The following is a 15558-nucleotide window of genomic DNA, read 5'->3' as shown; positions in this document are numbered from 1 at the left end:
CTCCAGGTGGGCAGTATTTATACACATACCAGGCCTGGTTCTGCATGACTACACCCCTGCCCCATCACGGAAGCGTGCGACACTACATCATCAACGTATGTAATTAATTAACACGTACCTGACCAAAGTCGTCACGCCAGAGGCACATCGTTTGATTAATGTTGGATTATTTGGTAATGAGACTTCGGATAACTGTCGCTTGCGGTGACGAGGGGACGGACCAGTCTGTCATATTACAGGCATGCGGATTTTTGAAATGACTTATCAATTAACCATTGGATGTTGCACGGGAAAGAATTGCAAAAAACATGCGGGTAATGTTTTGCAATGCTTGGGATTTTGTGGAATACATGCACCAACATTAATTACATACAATGCATTTATTAATGCTCTACGGCAGGTGTGAGTCTTTGAACAATGTATATTTACCGCGGGTGTAACGAAATAGTGCATGTTTAATGAAAGAAATGACGCAAACTTTCGTCAGTATGATTGGACGATAATGAGTGAGTGAGTTTGGTTTTACGCCGCTTTTAGCAATATTCTAGCAATGTCACGGCGGGGGACACCAGAAATGGGCTCCACACATTGTACCCATGTCGGGATTCGAACTCGGGTCTTCCGCGTGACGAGCGAACGCTTTAACCACTAGGCGACCCGACCCCCCTGGACGATAATTAGAACTGCAATATTGGGATGAATTGCCTTGAGGTGTTATTTCATCCCGTGTGTACTATCAGATACCCAGACATTGATTTAGTAACACACACGTTTTGCTTCTAGTTGCTTGTTGTTTAACGCCGCACTCCGCATTATCCGACAGCGGCCTTTATGACAGCTGTCTAGTGAGTGACATCATGAGCATCGATCGATGTAATTAGGATAGGATAACATACATCAGCCAAGTCAGCGAGCCTGACCACCCATCCCTTTAGTCGTCTCTTACGACAAGCACAGTCGCCTATTACGACAAGCACAGTCGCCTATTACGACAAGCATAGGTTGCTGAAATCCAATTCTACCCTGATATGCACGGGAACACACAGAAGGTTCTCACATTTCACTCTGCACTTGATTTTATTGATGTGAAAAAAATCTGAAATGGTTAATTAACGTTCATCTGATACTACCTTTTCCCATGCTTCTTTTCCATCACTGTTGTTTTCAAATGGCAAAATATATATTTTGAAGCACCATGGGGTATAAACAGTCATCTTTGTAATCAGTGAGAAGTAGCGACTTCAGTTGTCGGTTAGGTAACACAAGGAAGTCTGGCTATATTGACGACAAAAATACTTAAATCACGCCTATCAGGTTATTTGATAATAACGGTTACTTCACGGCGACACGGGGAAACGTAACCGGAATACAGTTAATTTGAAACGGCGTTAAACACAGCTCCCTCCCTCCCTCCCTAATATTTAATTAACAAGTCGTTTTAAGTCATTGTTCACTTCGCTTATTAATTAGAATACAGGAAGAGTTTAATCACACCCGAAGGGACTTCAGAAGACATGAGATCGAGGCTGCTCGAGGGCTTACGTTCCTACGAAACCACAAACTATTTGAAGAATTGTCAAGAATGTGTATAAGTCTGGTAATTCAAATTTCTCTCTTGTGACTCAACTATGCTGCCATTTGAAATCACGTCCCGATCTTTGAGGTTACAGACCGTAAATTGTAGAAAATTGTAATACAGTGTCTCGATGCTGTGGATGTTTGCCCAGATGACGGTCCATGTGTCAGATGGAAATAGTTTGGAATATGTTGTTTAGTCGTTTTTCTGGACACTCTTCGTTTTCCCCGGATAAACGAGGTTAAACAGAAGCTCCCAGATCCGACCACAACTGCAGCCTCCGTTCCGCTGGGGGAACTGAAAGGAAGAAGATTTTACTACGCTTCCAACGATTGCTAATCCTGATACATTGAGAACACGAGTGAACTATAAGATGTCATATATTTTCTTCTTCAAAACAATAAAAACTATCTGCATTTGTTAATAGTGGCTTAAGCAGGCTCCACTATTGATTCTGTAGTTTGATGGGTGTGTTTATGCTTATCAGGGAAAGTTACTGTAATTCATAATTCGAATGTTATCTTTGTGTTGAAAACATGTCATATTGAAGAGAGAGGGTAATACTTGTGATTTTAATTCAATTTTCATTGAAAATATACATGATTTAGCTAACTTATAAGATTTCTAACTGTACATGGGTCAGGGGGAGACATCAGCTTGTTTTATGTACGAGATAGGTAAACTTAAACATATGATAAATATAGATTATAACCATTTATAACCATTTTTATATTACAAATCATTACAAAGTGAAACTCATCCTCATCTGGGTTACAGTTACAAAATTCACACACTCGCAGTTCTCTTGGTCGTCGTATCTTCCTGTTTCTATGTTTAATTGGTTGGAACTACATCTAAAACGAGCCAGGTATACAGTACATTTTGAGTGAGTGAGTTGAGTTTAACAGTATTCCAGTTATATTACAGTTTGTCAGCTTAATGTGGGAGGAGAGCCCAAAGTGATCCAGGTCTTAGACGTTTACCACTTCGGTGAAACCCACGAGCACGAGTATGGTGCTGACAAACCTAGAAACATAATCGGGGCGAAGATTGCTTTGTGAAGAGTCCACGGGACGCGGTGGTCTTGGTCGAGATATTGGCGAGTATACTTGCTGTAGTCATAGCGGCCAGAGTGTAATTGATTATGTTTAGCACCACTGTGTCTTTTCTATTGGTTGGTTGGTTTGTTGTTTAACGCCGCCATATTACAGCTATATGACAGCGGTCTGTAAAAAATCGAGTCTGGACCAGACAAATCAGTGATTGACATCATGACCATCGATCCACGCAATTGGGACATGATAATATGCATCAACCAAGTCAGCGAGCCTGACTACCTGATTCCGTTAGTCGCCTTTTACGGCAAGCACGGGTTCGTTTCAATTCCGAATTCTCAAACCATAAATATGTGCACACCCAGTTTAAGTCATGTATTGAAAGGTCAACAAAGTAGCCGTGTAAGTGGAAAGAAAAGAGGATTGAAAGTTTTATGGAACGTATGACAAATGCTTATACAATGGAGGGGCGATCAGGTAGCCTAGTGGTTAAAGCGTTCGCTCGTCACGCCGAAGACCCGGGTTCGATTCCCGACATGGGTACAATGTGTGAAGCCCATTTCTGGTGTTCCCCGCCGTGATATTGCTGGAATATTGCTAAAAGCGGCGTAAAACCATACTCACTCACTTATACAAGAGAGGCTTCCGCAACAATCAATGGCCTGCTTGATGGGAAAGATGTAAACTGTAGCAATATCGATAATTGTGTCATGTCCATCACGGAGATATTGAAGCGTGCGGGAAATGAACATGTTTTGAGCATGGTGCACGTGCTAATCGACGCCAGGATCAGGGCTGCTTTCATTCGTCACCACTCGCCCCTTTCCGTCACCTGCAAGAAGACTCGTCCCCCTATCGATGAATGTTATGTGCGAAAATACGACAAACCAATCAGGATGCGCGTATGATTTCAAGTTCTTTGTCAAAGAATCCCTCAGAAATAATTTTTGATTTTACATATGTCTTGTATCTAAAAATATACCCTAAGCACAGTTAAATGTGTTCAATCATACTGTATAATTCCGCACGTCCCGATGTGCTTTAAATTGCTTCTGAAATATATATAATATATGGGGAAAATGTGTGAACCATTTCGCAACGAGTTGACAATTGTTTTAGGTATGCCCGTTTGCGCAAAGACGGAACCTGGTCGCCAAAATGGCAACGAGAGGGGCACGAGTCGCTATTCGGCTTGTCCCGGAATAACACGAGTTGGTCACGAATGGGCTGCTTTGTTAAGGATTGTCAAATGTTGAGGGCAGATTTCAAGAGGGCTGAAACTTGATTTTGGTGTTCAGATAATGACTGTGACCGTCGTATTATGGTTACATATAGGTCTGCATAAAGGAAGTGTTGACAATTAAGACAAAAAAAAGAAAAAGATCAAAGACGCCGATGAGTTGTCACAAATATATAAAAGTGATGTTGAGCAGTTGTGGTTGTTGGTTGGTTTGTTGTGTACCGCAGCACTAAGCAATATTTCAGCTATATGACGGCGGTCTGTAATTAATCGAGTCTGGGTCACACAATCTAGTGATTGATATCATGAGCATCGATCTATGTAATTGGGATACAATGACATGTATCAACAAAGTCAGCGAGTCTGACCACCTGATCCCGTCAGTCGCCTCTTACGACAAGCATAATCACCTTTTACGACAAGCATGGGTTGCTGAAGACCTATTCTATCGCGGATCTTCAAGGTTTTTGGGAAGGTTGTTCACAAGTAACTTAAATTCAAGAATTTCTAGTTAGTGTTATTTCTATGTATGTTGTATAAATAGCGGAAAACGCAGGGTTCTGAGGAAATTATAGCACTACCGACTGTATGTTTGACCGCCATCTTCCCGCCTCAAGGGAGTTAACTGACTGTAAAACTGGAAACTGGACTTTTTTGGTCAGTTAACTCCCTTGCCTCGGGAGGGTCTTTCACGGAACAGTTAATTTTGCCCTGGATAAAGGATTAAAACTATAATATGCTCCTCCTTCGGGGGATTTTGCCTAGCATTAGCAGATCAAGCTTCTATATATCGCATATTCAGTAGGAATTCCTTTATCTGTCTTGATCTACTACAGTTGTTTAATTGCATCATTGCTCCTATTTTATGCTATGGCTGTAAGGTTTGGGGACTTAGAGAAGCTGAAGCCATAGAGTGTGTCGTATTTTACATGTTAGATTGTCCACACCGGTCCATACCCATTGATAGTAGATGGGACCGTGAGGGGGCGTGGGTGGCCGAGTGGGTGAGTGGGAGCGGGTGATTGAGTGAGTGAGTGGGAACGGGCGACTGAGTGAGTGGTAACGAGCGATTGAGTGAGTGTTGGGAACGGGCGATTGAGTGAGTGAGTGGGTGGGAACGGGCGATTGAGTGTGTGAGTGGGAGAGGGCGATTGAGTGAGTGAGTGAGTGGGAGCGGGTGATTGAGTGAGTGGGAACGGGCGATTGAGTGAGTGAGTGGGAGAGGGCGATTGAGTGAGTGAGTGAGTGGGAGAGGGCGATTGAGTGAGTGAGTGAGTGGGAGAGGGCGATTGAGTGAGTGAGTGAGTGGGAACGGGCGACTGAGTGAGTGGTAACGAGCGATTGAGTGAGTGTTGGGAACGGGCGATTGAGTGAGTGAGTGGGAGAGGGCGATTGAGTGAGTGTTGGGAACGGGCGATTGAGTGTGTGAGTGGGAGAGGGCGATTGAGTGAGTGAGTGAGTGGGAGCGGGTGATTGAGTGAGTGGGAACGGGCGATTGAGTGAGTGAGTGGGAGAGGGCGATTGAGTGAGTGAGTGAGTGGGAGAGGGCGATTGAGTGAGTGAGTGAGTGGGAACGGGCGACTGAGTGAGTGAGTGGGAGCGGGCGATTGAGTGAGTGAGTGAGTGGGAACGGGCGACTGAGTGAGTGGTAACGAGCGATTGAGTGAGTGTTGGGAACGGGCGATTGAGTGAGTGAGTGGGAGAGGGCGATTGAGTGAGTGAGTGGGTGGGAACGGGCGATTGAGTGTGTGAGTGGGAGAGGGCGATTGAGTGTGTGAGTGGGAGAGGGCGATTGAGTGAGTGAGTGGGAGCGGGTGATTGAGTGAGTGGGAGCGGGCGATTGAGTGAGTGAGTGAGCGGGAGCGGGCGAGTGAGTGAGTGAGTGAGTGGGAGTGGGCGATTGAGTGAGTGAGTGAGCGGGAGCGGGCGAGTGAGTGAGTGAGTGAGTGGGAGTGGGCGATTGAGTGAGTGAGTGGGAGCGGATGATTGAGTGAGTGGGAGAGGGCGATTGAGTGAGTGAGTGGGAGAGGGCGATTGAGTGAGTGAGTGAGTGGGAGTGGGCGATTGAGTGAGTGAGTGGGAGAGGGCGATTGAGTGTGTGAGTGGGAGAGGGCGATTGAGTGAGTGAGTGGGAGAGGGCGATTGAGTGAGTGAGTGGGAGAGGGCGATTGAGTGAGTGAGTGTTGGGAACGGGCGATTGAGTGAGTGAGTGGGAGAGGGCGATTGAGTGAGTGAGTGGGAACGGGCGATTGAGTGAGTGAGTGGGAGAGGGCGATTGAGTGAGTGAGTGTTGGGAACGGGCGATTGAGTGTGTGAGTGGGAGAGGGCGATTGAGTGAGTGGGAACGGGCGATTGAGTGAGTGAGTGAGTGTTGGGAACGGGCGATTGAGTGAGTGAGTGGGTGGGAACGGGCGATTGAGTGTGTGAGTGGGAGAGGGCGATTGAGTGAGTGAGTGGGAGCGGGTGATTGAGTGAGTGGGAGCGGGCGATTGAGTGAGTGAGTGAGCGGGAGCGGGCGAGTGAGTGAGTGAGTGAGTGGGAGTGGGCGATTGAGTGAGTGAGTGAGCGGGAGCGGGCGAGTGAGTGAGTGAGTGAGTGAGTGGGAGTGGGCGATTGAGTGAGTGAGTGGGAGCGGATGATTGAGTGAGTGGGAGAGGGCGATTGAGTGAGTGAGTGGGAGAGGGCGATTGAGTGAGTGAGTGAGTGGGAGTGGGCGATTGAGTGAGAGTGGGAACCGGCGATTGAGTGAGTGGGAGAGGGCGATTGAGTGAGTGAGTGGGAGTGGGCGATTGAGTGAGTGGGAGAGGGCGATTGAGTGAGTGAGTGGGAGTGGGCGATTGAGTGAGTGGGAGAGGGCGATTGAGTGAGTGAGTGGGAGTGGGCGATTGAGTGAGTGAGTGGGAACGGGCGATTGAGTGAGTGAGTAGGAGCGGGCGATTGAGTGAGCGAGTGAGTGGGAACGGGCGATTGAGTGAGTGAGTGAGTGGGAGTGGGGGAGTGAGTGAGTGAGTTGGAACGGGCGACTGAGTGTGTGAGTGAGTGGGAGCGGGTGATTGGCTGAGTGAGTGTGTGTGTGTGGAAACTGGCGATTGAGTGACAAAATGAGTGAGTATGCACGTTCAGGGTGAAATTGTTTGTCAGCCTCTGCCGCATTGCAACAGTGAACACAACATACAACGATCTATTCAGCTAAAACACATCTGCCACTGAGTAACCATCGTATTTAGATACAAATTTAAACCAGGCTAAGGAAGAATATAATGTGTTTCTACTGCAAACAAGAGTTCCGTGGTCTGGTAAGTCGACGCAATCACGGCTGATAAACTTTGACTTGAGAAAGTATCCGGCCTGGAAAGGTTGAGAAATAGGAGTTACTTCCCTTTGGACACTCGTCAACTCAGCTTCAACGATTCTGTATCAGATGACACTACGTTGTCTAACGTACCCGAATTCCCAATTTAAAGCAACAATAACGTTTATCCTTGCGTCGGGCACAGACAGTGTGGATTGGCTGCAAGTGTGTGTTTGTGTGTGTGTGTGTGTGTGATAAATGTGTTATAAATATTAAAATAAATATTTGATATGACCAGACCTTCCGCTCTCCGGGAAGACACTCTGCCACTAGGCCAAGGCGGTCATAGAAGACAAACAGCCACTTCTCCTGATATCGGAACACGCCGTTCTTTTGCCGTCCAAACAAATCCGAACTGTACTTTTGTTTATACAGGCTACAGAAACTGACATAGTACCAACAGTCAGCTCTGCACAAACCAGGTTAAGTGATTAATCAGTGAGTGAGTGGGTGGAAGAGTGAGTGAGTGAGTGTGAGGGAGTTAGTGAGGGTGGGAGAGTTGGTGAGTGAGTGGGTGAGTGTGAGTGCGAGAGAGAGAGAGAGAGAGAGAGAGAGAGAGAGAGAGAGAGAGAGAGAGAGAGAGAGAGAGAGAGTGTGAGTGAGTGGGTGCGAGAGAGTGAGTGAGAGAGTGTGTGTGTGTGTGCGAGAGAGTGAGTGGGTAGGTGTGTGTGTGGGGGGGGGGGGGGGGGGGGGGGGGGAGCGGGCGATTGTGTAAGTGTGTGTCTGTGTGTATGTAAGTGTGTCTGTGTGTGTAAGTGTGTGAGTGAGTGAGAGCGGGCGATTGTGTAAGTGGAAGCGAGCGATTTAGTGAGTGCACGTCCAATGTGAAATTGTTTGTAAGCCTCTACCACATTGCAATAGGGAACACAACATATAACGATCCTTCAGCTAAACACATCAGTCACTGAGTAACCGTCCTATTTAGATACAGATTTAATAAACTACACAAGAATATAATGTGTTCCTACTGTCACCAAGAGTTCCATGCTGTGGTACGTCGACGCAATCACGGCTGATATACTTTGAAGTGAGAAAGTATCCGGCCTGGAAAGGTTGAGAAATAGGAGTTACTTCCCTTTGGACACTCGTCAACTCGGCTTCAACTTCAACGATTATGTATCAGTTGACACTACGTTGTCTAACGTTCCTTAATTCCAAATTTACACAAACAATAACGTTTACCCTTGCTGCGGGCACTGACAGCCCAACAGACAGACAGAGAGGAGACTGTCTGCAAGCGTGCGCGCGTGTGTGTGTGTTAAGGTAGTAAATATATTCGATAAAAAACAACTACAGACACAATTATGAATGTCTTGCCTTGCGGTTTATATTTTTTATTCCAGCTAAGGGTAAAGTAACATAACTACTGATACAACGGTGATTCGCACTCTATTGTGGGCGCATAACGAAATTACGTCACTTATAAACTGTAAAGATAGAATTAATACCACACTGTGTTTTCTCGGACAAATACCCCCTTTAACCTTTGAACAAGCAAACGTGAAAGTGTAAATCCCGTGACGCCATTGTTTTGTTGGTCTGATCCTGTTCCTTGGTTCCAACAGTATTCTTGTGAGCACTGATGGAATTACCGTCTAGTATAGAGAACATTGCAATGATTGGTTGCCTCTCGGTGTCAGTGGATATATATATATACTCATGTGTTGTATTGTTACCAGTTGGTCACCCTGTATCTACTGAGTCATCATTGTAATATATTTGCCCTTTGATTTTCTCATTGAAGGCGGCTTCATCCACAGCGACTAAAATGCCTCTCCCGATCTTGCGCAATCGCAAAATAAACCCATGAAGATCCGGGTTTGAATAGGTCTTCAGCAACCCATGCTTGCCGTAAAAGACGACTATGCTTGTCGAAAAAGTCGACTAAAGTGATCGGGTGGTAAGGCTCACTGACTTGGTTTGATGCATTTCATCGTATCCCAATTGCGAAAGTCGATGCTCATAATATCAATCACTGGATTGACTGGTCAAGACTCGATTAGTCACAGTCCGCCGTCATATTGCTGAAATATTGCTGAGTGCAGCGTTAAAATACAAATACATAAACAATAGGAAAATGAAGGCATTCCTTACATTGTTTTCACGAACAAACAAACCCATTCCAGTAACAGATAGTGTGTTCACAGTGTAGTTATACTTATTCGTGAAGATCGGGTCGTCGTCCTTGGTAAATCACCCTGCCATAACCACATGGTCGTGGGTTTGAATCCCGCTTCGTCCTGATTACTCTTGGTTGCCGTTGCCTTGGTTACCGTGCTCATGGGTTTCATAAACGGTAACCGTCTGATACTGGTATCACTTGACTTACTCCCCTTCTACGAGGTGATTGACAAATTGAAACGAAAGGTCGAACCCAGAAATCGGCCCGCACGCAACTAAATTGTGAAATCACACAAAATCAATAAATACATTACATTCAAAGAGACAATTTCAGATTTCAATAAAAAGGCAACACGATGGGTCAATGGCAGCCGCAGGAATATACCCTAGAAGTAATGCCCATGATTTGTCTAAGCTTTCAGGGCGGTTCTTGATACCAGAATAGTGTTGGAAGCTGGTAGGAATTCGGTGTTTTCCAAATATTAGAAACCAGTCGGGCCGACAAGGTCTTGAATCACCCTTATCCCTCTTACATAGATACTGCTTGCTTTTTAGCAACTGTCCCATCCAGAAACGGCCAGAACGAGCAAGCCTGTCATGTTCACGTACCCCAGGGTTCTGGGACAAAACCTTTCTGGAAAGCGGGTTGCTGATTGCTGTTCAAATCTGGCCAGGACATCAGTTTATGTTTTGTGGTTGTTAGTGCAATCATTTGCTGTCACTAAAAATACTACAAATATATTTACATCAGTTTCACCGCTACTGAAAGTATTTACACATATAACCACGTAAAAGCTGGGAAGGCAGTGACATATTTCAAATGGCGTCGAAGGTGTTAAAAACAACCCACTCACTCACTTTTCTTCACTTCTGAATACACTACACCCTCGAATAAACTGCCGTACAAAAGAAAGTACTCTTGAAAATTGTGCTTAACGAAAAAATTACAAACGTTTTCAAAACGTTATAAGTCAGAAAACAGTCACCGAAAAACTGCAACCGCAAGGTCCAAAACACAACTATGATACCCATATCAAATCCATCACCTTCGAATAACCATTTCTTGTTTCTGTCATTTTTGCCCTCATCAAACATGGGCGTATACTTTCTTTTCCCCGGCACTTTATACTGGCTATCCAGTGCCCTCCCCTCTATCCAATTGTGACTTCAACCCACGCACTTGTAAGCCTTTTTAATCAACATGACTTTGGCGTTAAACCGGTATATACGCTTGTAATAACCCAGTACACAAGATCAAGATTCCAAGCTGTTTACCTGTTGCCATGGAAACTGAAATATCCATTAGGCTCGCATTGAAAGGCGATGCTAATTAATGCTGCGGTTCTGAAGCACCTGATCATCTGTTGGTAGCCATTGCAGCCGGAGAGTTGTCCATCGCCGTCAGTCAGAGCTGGGCACTGCTCGCTAGCCAGTATTGACGAGATCTGAAGAGTGTCTATTGCGCGTCAATTACAAGTCACGTAGCAGAGCACGAGACGTGGGAAAGCTGATGGCGTACTTTTATTTTCATGTATTTTTATGTCTGGTATGATTCTAATTAGTGCTGGTGCTAACAAGACATAAAATGTTGTTGATGACAAGTTAGGTAAGTAGCTTATGGACAAGAAGATTTATGAGTCAGTGTATGTTGTTGAACGCCGCAATCAGCAGTATTCCACATCGTCGGTCTGTAAATAATAGAGTCTGGACCAATCAAGAAATGTTTATGATTGGAACGTTAGTCACGTGATTGCACATAGGGAAGGATACGTTCCCAAAAAACTACCGTCAAAAAATAAGGGAACTAATGATTTGAATGCAGCTGTCGTTGATGTGTCATTCACGAACAACTCGTGTTATCCCGGGACAAGCCGAAAAGCGATTCGTGTCCCTCCTCTGGCAATTTTTGCGACTGGGTTCCTTCTAAGCGCAAACGGGCATAGCTAAAAGTATTGTCAACTCGTTGCGTAATGATTCAAGTATTCCCCCATATATCATATGTATTCCAGATACTACTGAAAACACACAAGACTTACAGTATTATACGGTGTGATTGAACATACTGTATCTGGGTTATATTTTTAAATGCAAGTCATATGTAAAATTTAAAATTATTCCTGAAGTATTCTTTGACCGAAGTACTTGAAGTCATAAGCGCTTTCTGATTGGTTTGGCGTATTTTCACAAATAACATTCATCGATAGGGGCACGAGTCTTCTTGCAGGTTACGGAAAGGGCCGAGTGGTGACGAATAGTCGAGGTGTGAACGGTGGCGTTGCGTCTGAACGCAATATGTAATCACAATGGAATTTCACATCAAGCACGTGGTGCACATGGATACAGAAGCCAAAGTATATGCGCCCCATACGTGAACTCCCCATCACAAATGCGACTAGGCCAAGCACACGATTGAAATACCTCCTATACAGTATCTCAATGACCAGACAAAATGGCGAATTGTGGATACGATATAGACGGGGGCGTCTAATATCCCAAGTTGCCTAAATGTTTGGCAAATCAAAACCTGTAATTTCTCGACAATTAAGATCTATCTATTGCCTTTGGTGGTAATTTATACAGAAATATACCTGGAACAAAAATACATGTAGCCATATGGCTACTTGGTAAAAAAAATAACTTTCAGGCCTGCCTGGACAAGATCGTCTCATTATATTAATTGCACCAGGCAATAGATTCAAATTTGCTCTTGTTAATCTATCAATCCAGTATCCGTACAATAACAGGAAGGCGAATTTCAACATCTACCGTCAAAACACGGCTCTATGCAGCCCGCCGGAAAGCAAGGCGTCCTGTGAAAAGTGTCACCCGAACAGCTTTGGTTATTGTGAATGCACATTCAAGCTAGCGATATGTTGACAGAAGTTGGCGTCCTCTTGTTTCATTCGCTAGAATTATCGCAGAAATTTTGAACTGCGGGAAGACAATGCCAGACCACAACCTGCTCGGGTCGTCACCGAGTATCTCCGACAAGAAGGCCCAAGCACATTGGACTGGCTTGCTAAGTCCCCTCCTATGTCCCAAATAGAGCAGCGTCACTGTTATCAAACTAAATATCAGCGATCTGAAATAATCGAGTTTAGAGCAGACAAACCAGTGATTGATATCATGACCACGCCAATGAAGATGACACACAACTTGGTCACACAGTGTGACCGCACGTTTCTCAATTAATTAGGCGTTCATGGTGTTAATCACTGGATTGTCTGCTCCAGACAATGCGTCTATGCTTCCACTGATCTTGCACTATCGGAAAATGAACCCGTGAAGATCCGGGTTAGAATAGGTCTTCAGCTACTCCATGCTGTTTGTCGCTAAAAGCGCCTAAAGTGATCAGGTGGTCAGGCTGGCTGACTTAGTTGATGCATGTAATCGTATCCCAATTGCGAAGGTCGATGCTCATGATGTCAATCACTGGATTGTCCGATCCAGACTTGATTAATTACAGACCGCCTTCATATAGCTGGAATATTGCTGAATGTGTCGTTAAACCACAAACAAACAAACAAACAAACAAACAAACACTGAAGTCGGTGAGCATGGTGTCCGGGGTGTTGTCTCGAACATGGACCTCGATCTAAAAACAAATCTGACACTGGATGTGAATGAAAAGTTTATTTCAGATTGAAATGATACACAATACGCGTTGGATCGCGTGATGCATGAGTTTGAAAATACCTTTAAAATGTTTTAACAATGGCGCTTGAAATAAAAAGATAAAAGAAGGTGATATGGAGGTCTTTATACACAACTATGAGTATTGTAGATCTTCATGAGCAATAGCTATGGAATTCAATAACTTCTATAGTTACCTATATCCTGGAATTTGGCAAAAGTGACAGACTTCATGAAGTGTGTCATGAACACTTTCATGATCGACTCCGTGTACGCCAAGATAACATGACAGAATGAAAACTCGAACCTCGGAAACTATGGCTTCAGTTCTCGTTTTCTGTACAATCGAAGCTTAAAATAGTCAAACAACAAGTATCTGAATAAGAAAAAACTAACAAGAATAAAACTCTTCACTTACACACCACTCAGCAAACAGTACATTACCCGCAAATGTAGATGCACGCACGTTCTTCAACTTTCATAGTATTTAGGTTTTCTCAAAAGCATGACTATTTTTCTGTAATTAAACCAATAGGCATGTCTCGTTAACAGCGACTGTAAGAGAGTTAAAGGTTTAAAAACCGTAATGAAGTATGAAAGAATCAATAGAACGCCGAGCAGAAAAAAACAGTAATACATATCCTCGTTCGGGGCCAGATAAACCATTCTTCAGGTTGGTTTGGATATAATTGAAGGTTCTTTTTGAATGACATTAGGAAATAAATACCCTTGAGAACGTGTGACGCTAGTGTCATATGATCTCGTTAATGCTCTGTTATTTGTTGGGATCATATCCTCGTTTAGGGCCAGAAAATAGAAGAATGTCCTGGTTCGGGGCTGGCTTAATAATTTAATAAATCTTATTTCCGAAAAGCCTTTTTCGGCACGCGTATCATGTTAGGGTCTGCGTAGTAACATACAATAAATGCTTGATACCATATCCTTTTTCGGGGCTAGAAGTAATATAATCTAAATTTAGGGATGCTTAGAATTAAAAATATATATATTTCTGAATGAATTTGGAATTTCAATAAATATCCCGACGGAAGTTGGAAAAACGGTTTCGGACGAGTCAACCACCGGGTAGCAGCCGGTGCAATAGACATTATGAAGCTCTTCAGATAAAGACATGAACGATATATATCCTGGTTTCGGGCTGCTGAGAAGAAACAAAACGCCCCGCAACGAGGATTTATATGATGAATATCCTGTGAATGATACAGACTATATCGACTCCTAACCAATGTCACACGTCAATCATCCTGTCACTCACGCTGATATAGATTTATATGGACGGGCCCTACATACATAGTTTGCTATAGTCTACAGTCTCTGCGGTCTCAGAGGGTAACAAGTACGTGAAAAAACAAGTTTCACTGACATAACAAACACTTTGAATTCATATACAAGCATCAGGGAACCGTACAGACGCTGGTCAGACAAGACCCGTGAGAATATTGATACCACCCCAGTTGAAATAACACATCGCGACAACGCATCCTTCCCTAACCCAATCCAACAGTGCTAATTTCTATTCCTATTCCAGGTTATAATTATATATATGTGTTTTATTAACGTATTCATTATTTTCACTCATTACTTTTTTACTCATTAACTGTAAACTTGATGTACTATTGTCCAATTAGTATGATATTACACAATGTTTCACTCGAAGTACACGACTATTGATAAGAAGTGGGACCTTATCAACTTGGAGTGTTCGATTTTAAAACATATGTACTCATTATCTTGGTTTTCGACTTAAGAGACATGGAATAGCAAGGCTTATATAAATAAGGGACCCCTTAAGTTTCTTTAGTGGAACAATATAAACAAGATCAACATTTAGGCGTCATTAAAAAATACCTAATTGTTTTAAATGATATAAAATTTTCGGGTAAACAAACTGCACCTCGACAAATGGATTAATTTCCTTTTCAGCAAAAAACACGGGGCCTCTCCTGATGATAACATGGGTTAGTCTCTGTGATGACGTCAAGTATTCGACCTAAATATATTCAACTGTGTCCTCACTGTTGATCATGTAAAAACATTGCTTTTCATGAATTGGGAAGCTATATTTAAAAATATCATTACTTTGGATAGTAAATATGTTTGGCCCAATAACAGTTCTACAAATTCAATTTGGTGTTAGTATTCCCTTTCGTTAAATCGGATGGCTTTTACATTGTCAAGAAATATAAATAACGTCTTCTATTGTATCTTTTTATATGTCAGAGATAATCACGTTTGCACGTTTGCAGATGTTTGGGAATCTTCACGACTAACATTTACTTAATATCGTTTGTGATAAAATATCCCTTTAATGCCCAAACATTAACTTCTAAAAAATATCTGGGGGTTTCAGTTTTGAACAGGCTACATGCACCTTCAAATAAGAAAAATATTTCGAGTAATTATGGGTATTTTTGATTGCATCTGTTTTGTGATTATTTTTTTAAACTTTTGATTGAATTCTATCAACACGATATGGTCCTATAGCACTGTTGTACTTTCCATGCTGAAAAAGGGAGCTGGATATTGTCAGGTACAAGGAAAATATAGCCTAAGGTAAAGAAAT

The sequence above is a fragment of the Haliotis cracherodii genome, unplaced genomic scaffold (assembly GCF_022045235.1).
Source record: "Haliotis cracherodii isolate W230 unplaced genomic scaffold, xgHalCrac1.p SCAF_8, whole genome shotgun sequence".
NCBI classification, from domain to species: domain Eukaryota; kingdom Metazoa; phylum Mollusca; class Gastropoda; order Lepetellida; family Haliotidae; genus Haliotis; species Haliotis cracherodii.
This window is presented reverse-complemented; position numbering follows the sequence as displayed.